The sequence below is a fragment of the Numida meleagris genome, chromosome 1 (assembly GCF_002078875.1).
Source record: "Numida meleagris isolate 19003 breed g44 Domestic line chromosome 1, NumMel1.0, whole genome shotgun sequence".
In the NCBI taxonomy this organism is placed as follows: domain Eukaryota; kingdom Metazoa; phylum Chordata; class Aves; order Galliformes; family Numididae; genus Numida; species Numida meleagris.
In genome coordinates this window covers 85,572,206-85,581,150 of record NC_034409.1, presented here as the reverse complement: position 1 = coordinate 85,581,150, position 8,945 = coordinate 85,572,206, and positions in this window count along the sequence as shown.

The window sequence follows — 8,945 nt, the reverse complement described above, 5'->3', positions numbered from 1 at the left end:
GGAGACGTGAGAATTTTAATTCCTGGCACTGAAGACAGGCTTGAATGAGAATATGATTAAACTTTTATAACTGCTTGGTGTTTTCTTGGCTCAATCAATATTCTTTTCAATAAGCCCCTGGCCTGTTTCTGAAGCACTGCCAATATTTGGTTTTCAGCAAATGTGGCTTTATTTTTCATTCCTGCTGATGTGATCAACAGAATGACATTGATGACAATGAGTACTGTGTTCAAACGTTTTCAAACAATTCAATCTGCTCATGCAGGACAGAGGGTAGGAAGTCATGCTGGTTGTATTTTACGGACCTCTGCCACAGATGAGTACGTTTTGATATCACCTTCAATGCATCTGAGTGTGATCATTCATCTCTGCAAGCCGGTTCTGATTGGGTTGTGCAAAATTGTTACTTCCTTTCCTTCAAAGGAACATCTAAAGGGATGTGACAGACAGTCATGCGTTCTTCAGGAGGGCTGGCATAGTGTAGACAAACCCAAAGACTTCCATCCTGATGTGTGTGAAAGAGCTCAGCGGAATTACCTGCAAGTATTTAGATGTTAATACTGTCAAGCAGTAGGATGCTAGACTAGAATAGGATGTCCCTGCAGCCTACTGACCGATCTGTCAGCATCACATGCATAACCATGGGCAAATCACTTAGTTCTTTGACTCAAGGTTTCCATCTATTAAGCAAGGATAATAATTCTTACTATATGTTGTGAAACAGTTTGAAATCTATGCAGTAGAGGCAAAATGTGACAGCTCAGTGGTGGCATTCATTCAGCACACTGGTGACACTCAGTTCTTTGCCAATCCAGGCAGGAGTGACTTCTACAAAATGCTAGATAGTGAAGGGTTTGGAGAAAAGTCATGCCAGACAGTTTTAGCTGATACTGAGAAATAGAGTAAAGTAGTGAATGGGGGAAGAAGCACTCATTCCTTTTTAAGGACATTCTCATTATTGCCTTTTACTGTACAATCTTATTAGCTCTGATTCCTGAGCTTTGTGCCCTGATTTTTCACTGATAAAAAGTTGACTTTTGTTCTCATTTCTCGTTTCTCCATTTCTACATTTGATGAAAAGAAGACTGACCATTTCAAGGTAATTGTTGTCCTAGTAATTGCTTGTTGCTCTATTTTTAGACATAGTGGTTGAATTTCAGACCTGCCTTTATAAATGAGTTTACAGTCACAAGAATTACAGCCATCAGAAGGCTTTAGAAGTAAACAGGTGGACTGGGTTGAGCCTTGCCAGAAGCCAAGCACCTTCAGGGCCACTTGTTCGCTCCAGAGGGACAGGGGAGAAAATATGAAGGGAAAATGCAAGAAACCTGGAGTCAAGGTAAATACAGGTGAGCAGGTGAAGGAAAGAGTGGTGAGGGGACACCAACAAAACAAGAGATTCAAACTGATGCAAAGACAATGAATCTCTTCCTCCCACAAGCAAAGAGATACCCTGCTAGTCTCAAAGCAATGGCTACTCTGGAAAGGAGAAGCCCTCACCTTCTTCCCCTACTCCAGTTTTTATTGCTGAACATGATGTTATATGGCATAGAATATCCCTCTGGCCAATTTGGGTCACCTGTCCTCTGTGTTCCTTCCCAGCTTCTTGCCCACCCCCAGCCTATTCACACTTGTGAGTGGGGCAGAGTGGGGAAAAAAGAGAAAGCCTTGACACAGTGCAAGCACTGTTAAACCATAGCCAAAATATTAATGTCTTGCCAACACTGTTTTAGTCACAAATCCAGAATACAGCACTGTAGGGGCTTCTATGAGGAAGATGAACTCCATTCCATACAGACCCAGCATATCAGGAATGAGATGAAAATAGCCAGAAACCACTAGAACCAGAAGCCCCGGAGTGATTAGACTGAAGCTGAATAATACTCCCCCACAAAAATAAACATGTTCTCAAACAACAGAAGGCAGTATACAGCCTTCAGAGAATGCGCAAAACAGTGAGGGCAGGCATAAATTCCCAATTCCCTTCCAGCAGGCCTGCACGCATTTTGGAGGAGCCTCTGCCCAGTACTGTGGAAACCCAGCAAAGTGGTTTTTGTTTAGATAGGCAATATTTTTGATGGCTTTCTGATGATCAGTTGCCATGGTTTATTTTGGATAGAGCTGCAAGTAAGGGGGAGTAAAATACCATGTCTGTCTGACCTCTGAGAGAGCAGGGAAGGCATGGCACTCACAGGGCACTGCACCTGCCCTCTTCAGACAGAGGTACCCTGTGCTTTCCTGGGATGCTCATGCTGCCTCTCATGCTGGCAGCCAGCTCTTTTCCATGCCTACGGCTATTCCTGGCTCGAACACTCTGTGGTTTTCCACAGCCTCTGAATGCCTGATTATATTCACTGACTTCACACAAGCTGAGCTCTGCCAGGGTTTCTGGAAAAGAGCAGTTATTTTATGTCTTCATACTTCCCTGTACAAAGAGAGCAGCATGTAATCCTAAAGAAATATACTAACGAGAGATGAGTTTGCCCTTTAAATAGTCAATGTGTTGTTTTGGCTGTATCTGAAGATCAACACTTACAGAGAGTAGATGTACAAATTGCTTTTTCTATAGTTCTTCAGAGGTTGCTTTCAGAAAATGATTTACTACTCCAGATGCCTAAATAGTAAAAGATATTGACTGACTGGAGAGAGTTCAGAGCAGAATAGTAAAAATGATCACTTAGCACAGATGTTTTGATTTATTAAAAAAAAAGAGAGAGAGAAAGATTAAAAGGATAAAATACAGCTTGAAGCTGAGCTAACTTATGAGCTAGTGAGAACACAGCTCTTTTGAAATATATATCAGTGATGTAAACACCATGAATAAAACAATTACATATGGCAGCGCACCACAGGGTAAGCAGTGGTACATTTGACTCAGTCCTATAAATTATTCTTCTATAATCCAAACTAATTAAAGGGGAGTTGAGGTTAAATCATCTGTCAACCACTTCTGTGCAGACCTACTCAACAGAATTGCAGAAGAGGTTGAGTTTGGGCAGAAAACAGGATGAGCTTCTAGCACTGCACAGGGATCAAAGATATTTTATTTTCATGAAATGCCTGGGTTTCTGCAACATATTAAACAGTAATATTCTCTTTTATAGCAAGAAAAACAAAAAGGACAGAAACGTTTATTTAATCATAAGATTAAATGGATGCTGGCTGTCTTCATACTGCAGGAAATTTCCTGCTGATATCAGCATGTCCTTTACCTGTAGCAGAGTAAGAGTGAGAACCTGTAACAGCAAAGCCTCAGAAGTCTGCATGCATACTGTGAGTGCAGGACAGGACATTTTCGTGTCCCTGCCAGTACTGTCCAAGATCCATGCCTCCTCATGGCACTGTCAACGGTTTACGGGCAGGTTTGGCCCAGTTCCGTTATGAAAGGGGTGGGGGACCCATGGACCCATGCCCCAGGAAAGGGAAAAGGAAGGAAAGGGTAGGGAGATGGGCCTAAGAACAAAACAGCGGCAATGATCTGAGGAGAAACAAACTAATTTACTAAATAAGATATCAGAATGCAAAATAACACACTATAATACAATATAATTACAATTTAAGCTAATAAATCCAATAAAATGGGAGAGAGTGTACAAAATTAAGGCAGGCCTTACTCTAATGCCGATGGTGAGACGGCTAGGGAGTGAGATGCTGCCAGGATGAGCAGGATCGAAAAAAGGGGTAGTCTCGTGATATGGGAACAGTTTTTATCTTTCCCTCTGTACGGAAAACGGTAACAGAACAGCAAAGTCCTCTGGGAATTGTAGTTCTTCTCTTCTGAGAACCAGGTATCCAGAACTATCCACAATCCACAGAACTGGAGCATTAACTCTTTAACTCCCAGTGCACTACACGATGTTATGATGTGGAATACTGATAGACAAAAATCATAAAACCATGACATTCCACCCTTATTCCACATCACTACATCATGTTCAGTGTATATATACAAACAATAATTAACATGCATTACACACACAGATATACATATATATATACCTATATATACATGGACTTACTGACTGCACTCCCCCAACATCAAATTCCCTTGTGGTACACACTGAACATCCCCATTCTTCTGCAACACCCACCAAGTGGACCCAGGTCCCTGAGCTAAAACAGTGCCACAGAGAGGTTTGCCCTTCCCAGAAGCTGGAAAGACCCAAACCACTTTTCCCAGCATGCTCTTTACATGTACTACAGGGACCTTATCTCCCTCTACATTATGTACAGAGCTGGACTGGGCAGGACCATCACGATTGATGGATCCTCGAGTGTTGACCAACCAGGTGGCTTCTGCCAAATGCTTCTCCAATGCTTAAATGTTCCGCCACCCATTGTTTTCAACATGGTTTTTACCAATCCATTGTACTGTTCAATTTTACCAGAAGCTGGTGCATGATAGGGGATATGATAAATCCACTCAATGCCGTGATCTTTGGCCCAAGCATTTACAAGAAAATTTTTGAAATGAGTCCCATTATCTGACTCAGTTCTTTCTGGAGTGCCATGTCACCACAGGACTTGTCTCTCAAGACCTAATACGGTGTTTTGGGCGGTAGCATGGGGTACTGGAAATGTTTCGAGCCACCCAGTGGTTGCCTCCACCATGGTGAGCACGTAACGCTTACCATCGTGGCTTTGTGGCAAAGTGATATAATCAACCTGCCACGCCTCCCCATATTTATACTTTTGCCATCGCCACTTCCCCCAGAGAGCTTTCATCCTCTTCGCTTGTTTAATTGTGGCGCGTGTTTCACAGTCATGAATAACCTGTATAATAGCATCCATAGTTAAGTCCACTCCTCAGTCTCTAGCCCACTTATATGTTGCATCTCTTCCTTGATGGCCCGAGGTTTCCTGGGCCCACCGAGCTAGAAATAATTCACCTTTGTGTTGCCAGTCCAAGTCTATTTGAGCCACCTTAATTCTGGAGGTTCGATCTACCTGATGGTTGTTTTGTTGTTCTTCAGTAGCCCAACTCTTGGGCACATGAGCATCTACATGATGCAACTTTACAACCATATTCTTAATTCGGGCAGCAATGTCTTTCCACAGTTCAGCAGCCCAAATAGGTTTACCCCTTCGTTGCCAGTTATTTTGTTCCCACTGCTGTAACCACCCCCATAAGGCATTTGCCACCATCCGTGAGTCAGTATAAAGGTAAAGCATTGGCCACCTCTCCCTTCAGCAACATCTAAGGCCAGCTGGACAGCCTTTCATTTTTGGCTACACCTTATCAAATAAACCAGTTACAACTTTTTGCATCCAACTCCTGAATGCCCGCTCACATTTTCTGACCTGAATGGTAAAAGAAGTTCTTTGCCATTGAGTGTTCCTGTCATTCTTGTGGTGTCACATGAATTCAAGGAGCCAAAATTAACTTCTGGATAGATTGACTGAATGACTAATCTTCTATCAGCAGCTGAAATAAAAAGAACATACCCTTATTTTCATATGTTAGCGATTACCTCAATAAATTGGGGCTATTTTTATTATTTTTAGTATAAAACTACATTTAATAAATTATGAGACATGAGAACTTTAAAATGAGTGGCTCCTAAGAAAATGTCAGAAGAAAGTAATCAATCTCATCTTGTGTGTGTACTGTATTTCAACAGTTAATTAGCAAAGCATCGCAATGGCTTCACAAAAACCCACAATGAATGCCATGACAACTCTAGACCCTAAAGTGAAGAACCAACGACTTTAAGATATGCTTTATTTTTCCACATAGATAATACTGAACTGAATCAAACTAGGAAAAACTGTCATCTGTCTGAGAGTAGGAAGGCCCTACAATGGGATCTGGACAGGCTGGATTGCTAGACTGAGGCCCAGGGGGATCAAGTTCAATGACAACAAGTGCCAGGTCCTACACTTTGATCACAACAATGTGACCAGACTTGGGGGCAGTGTGACTGGAAGACTGTGCAGAGGAAAGGGACCTGGGGTTGTAGGCTGAACATGAGCCACCAGAGTGCCCAAGTGGCCAAGGAGGCCGATGGCATCCTGACTTGTATCAGAAATAGTGTTGCCAGCAGGAGCAGGGAGGTGATCGACCCCCAGTACTCAGCTCTGGTAAGGCCACACCTTGAGTATTGTGTTCAGTTTTGGGACCCTCCTACAAGAAAGACATTGAAGTGTTGGAGTGTGTCCAGAGAAGGGTAACAAAGCTGTGAAGGGTCTGGAGCACAAGTCTTATGAGGAGTGGCTGAGGGAACTGGGATTATTTAGTTTGGAGAATAGAAGGCTCGGGGAAGACCTTACAGCTCTCTATAACTACCTGAAGTGAGGTGTCAGCCTCTTCTCCTGCCTAACTAGTGATAGGATGAGAGGGAATGGCCTCAAGTTACACCAGGGGAGGTTCAAGTTGGATATTAGGAATAATTTTTTCTCTGAAAGAGTGGTATGGCACTGGCATGGGCTCCCCATGGAGGTGGTTGCATCACCATCCCTGGAGGTGTTCAAGAAATGTTTAGATGTGGTACTAAGGGACATGAGTTAGTGGGGAAATATTGGTGGTAGGTGGATGGTTGGACTGGATGATCTTGGAGGCCTTTTCCAACCTCCACGATTCTATGATTCCATTCTATGAATAGTTATTCATCTAATGTATCCTTTTATCCTTCTCATTAAGAGGGAGACTTGAGGTCTTATTTACTACATGTCATATAAAGCTTGCCCTGAGTACACATATATACGGAGACAGAGACTTATTTATCTACTTATAAACTTCCTAGTAATATTCTGTCTTATCCAAATATCTGACTATGCTGGAAATATTATAGAATTTACTTTTAGAGTATCCAAGGCAGTAAAAGTAATAATATTACTCCTCTTTTACCCAAGGGGAAGGAAAGATTAGAAGGACTTGGGACAAATTATTGAGTGTCCGGTGGTCTTGGCAACTTAATTAGAGATGCATAGATTTGGGTTTATTCCAAGTAGGTACTTAAAAAAAAAATCTTACAAAGTTTATATAAGCTTTTATATAGTCAAAGCGTAGCTTCAGTCAAAATGAACAGCAACAAATCTATCCCTAGGTGGATATCTAGCAAATAAAGAATATAGTTAGGGGATCTCCAGAATGATTCTGGGTGAGAGTGACAAGTGTTGGGGTGCAATGTAGCTTGTTAGCTTCAAATCACCATGCTTGTCCTTTCTCTTCATGCTGTCCGCAATCAGTATTTCACCACTCTTGCGGCTGGATTACTCACCACATAGGTGATTTAACCATTGAGCACAGATGTTCATGCAGTGGTGACAGAAAAAATTGTGTCTTGCTGATACAAGAAAAAGGGTAAAGCCTTACTGCAGAACTTTTGAGCTGTGGAAACTTCTCCACCACGACACAGTAATAATGCAGAAAATTGATGTTTCTTTACTTCTGGTATTTCAACAATAGATCTATTGCAATGGAACTCACAAATAGTAAGTAGATAGATATAAATCAACTGTATATTATAAGCCATTATGAAAAATCCATCTATGTCTTTGCATTGGCAAAATGGCAAATATTTTTTTAAAGGACAGTTCCAGGGCACTTGATGTGCTGAGAGCACATTTTTATTTTTAATCTTTATTTATAGAAAATAAATGGCTCCTTGAAGAGTACTGGACAGGAATGGGATGGCATCCAAAATCTCCATACTGGTGGGAAGGTGATGCTTTCAGTGATGCCAATGACAAGCCCCTCCTCTGTGACCTAAAGACACAACTCTATGGACTGGCTGGAGAAAGGCTAGCAACAGCAGGATTTGCAGTGGCCATTTCACACACAGTTCTCCAGTGTTCAGTTCTCTGGCTGTTGCTGCTGAATCAAGTAGAAAGGTGTATATACTGCATGGCTTTCTCAGTAGCTCCCACCTGTCCAGTCCCCTCACAACCAGGCACTGCTGCCCTGGGGACCCCTGAAAAAAGCTGGCTAAACAAAAAAAGCTTCTTTTACAAGAAATGGCACTTAACATGTTTAAATATGAAGAGCACACGAAGTCCCCTGGTTAGTTGAGCTCAAAGCAGAGGAGATGAGGGGAGGCCTCATGGCGACCTACAGCCCCTGACAAGGGGAGCAGAGGGGCAGTGCTGAACTCTGCTCTCTGGTGACAGCGACAGGGCCCAAGGGAACGGCATGGAGCTGCGTCAGGGGAGGGGCAGCTGGGGGTTAGAGACAGGTTCTGCACCAGAGGGTGGTTGGGCTCTGGAACAGGCTGCCCAGAGCAGTAGGCAAGGCCCTGAGCTGATGGAGTTCACAGGGCATTCACCAAGCTAAGTGGTGTCACTGGTACAATAGCGGAAGGGAATGGCATCCGAAGGGAATTGGACAAGCTTGAAAAGTGGGTCCATTTGAACCTAATATGTCCAAGCATGCAGGGTGCTACACCTTCCTCAGGGCAGTCCTGGATATGTATACAGAAATGGAGAGGAACTCACTGAGAGCAGCCCTGTGGAGAAAGACTTGGGGGTTCTGGTTGATAAAAAGCTGGATATTGGCCAGCACTGTGTGCTTGCAGCCCAGAGATCCAACTGCATCAAAAGGGGGTGGCCAGCAGGGTGAGGGAGGTGATTGTCCCCCCTCTGTTCAGCCCTTGTGATGCCCCAGCTGAAGTACTGTGTCCAGATCTGGGACCCACAGCAAAAGAAAGATACAGAGATGTTTAAGTGCGTCCAGAGGAGAGTCACAAGGACAATCAGAGGGCTGGAGCACCTCTTCTGTGAAAACAGGCTGAGGGAGTTGGGCTTTCAGCCTGGAAAACAGAACAGATTCAGGGGAGACCTCTTTGCAGCCTTCCAGCACTTCAAGGCAGCTTATAAACAGGACGGAAACTGATTTTTTTACACTGATTGTGATAGTACAAACAGGAATTGTTTTTAGCTAAAAGAGGGGCGATTCTGTTTGGATGTTAGAAGGATATTCTTTACTCAGAGGGCAGCAAAGCCCTGGC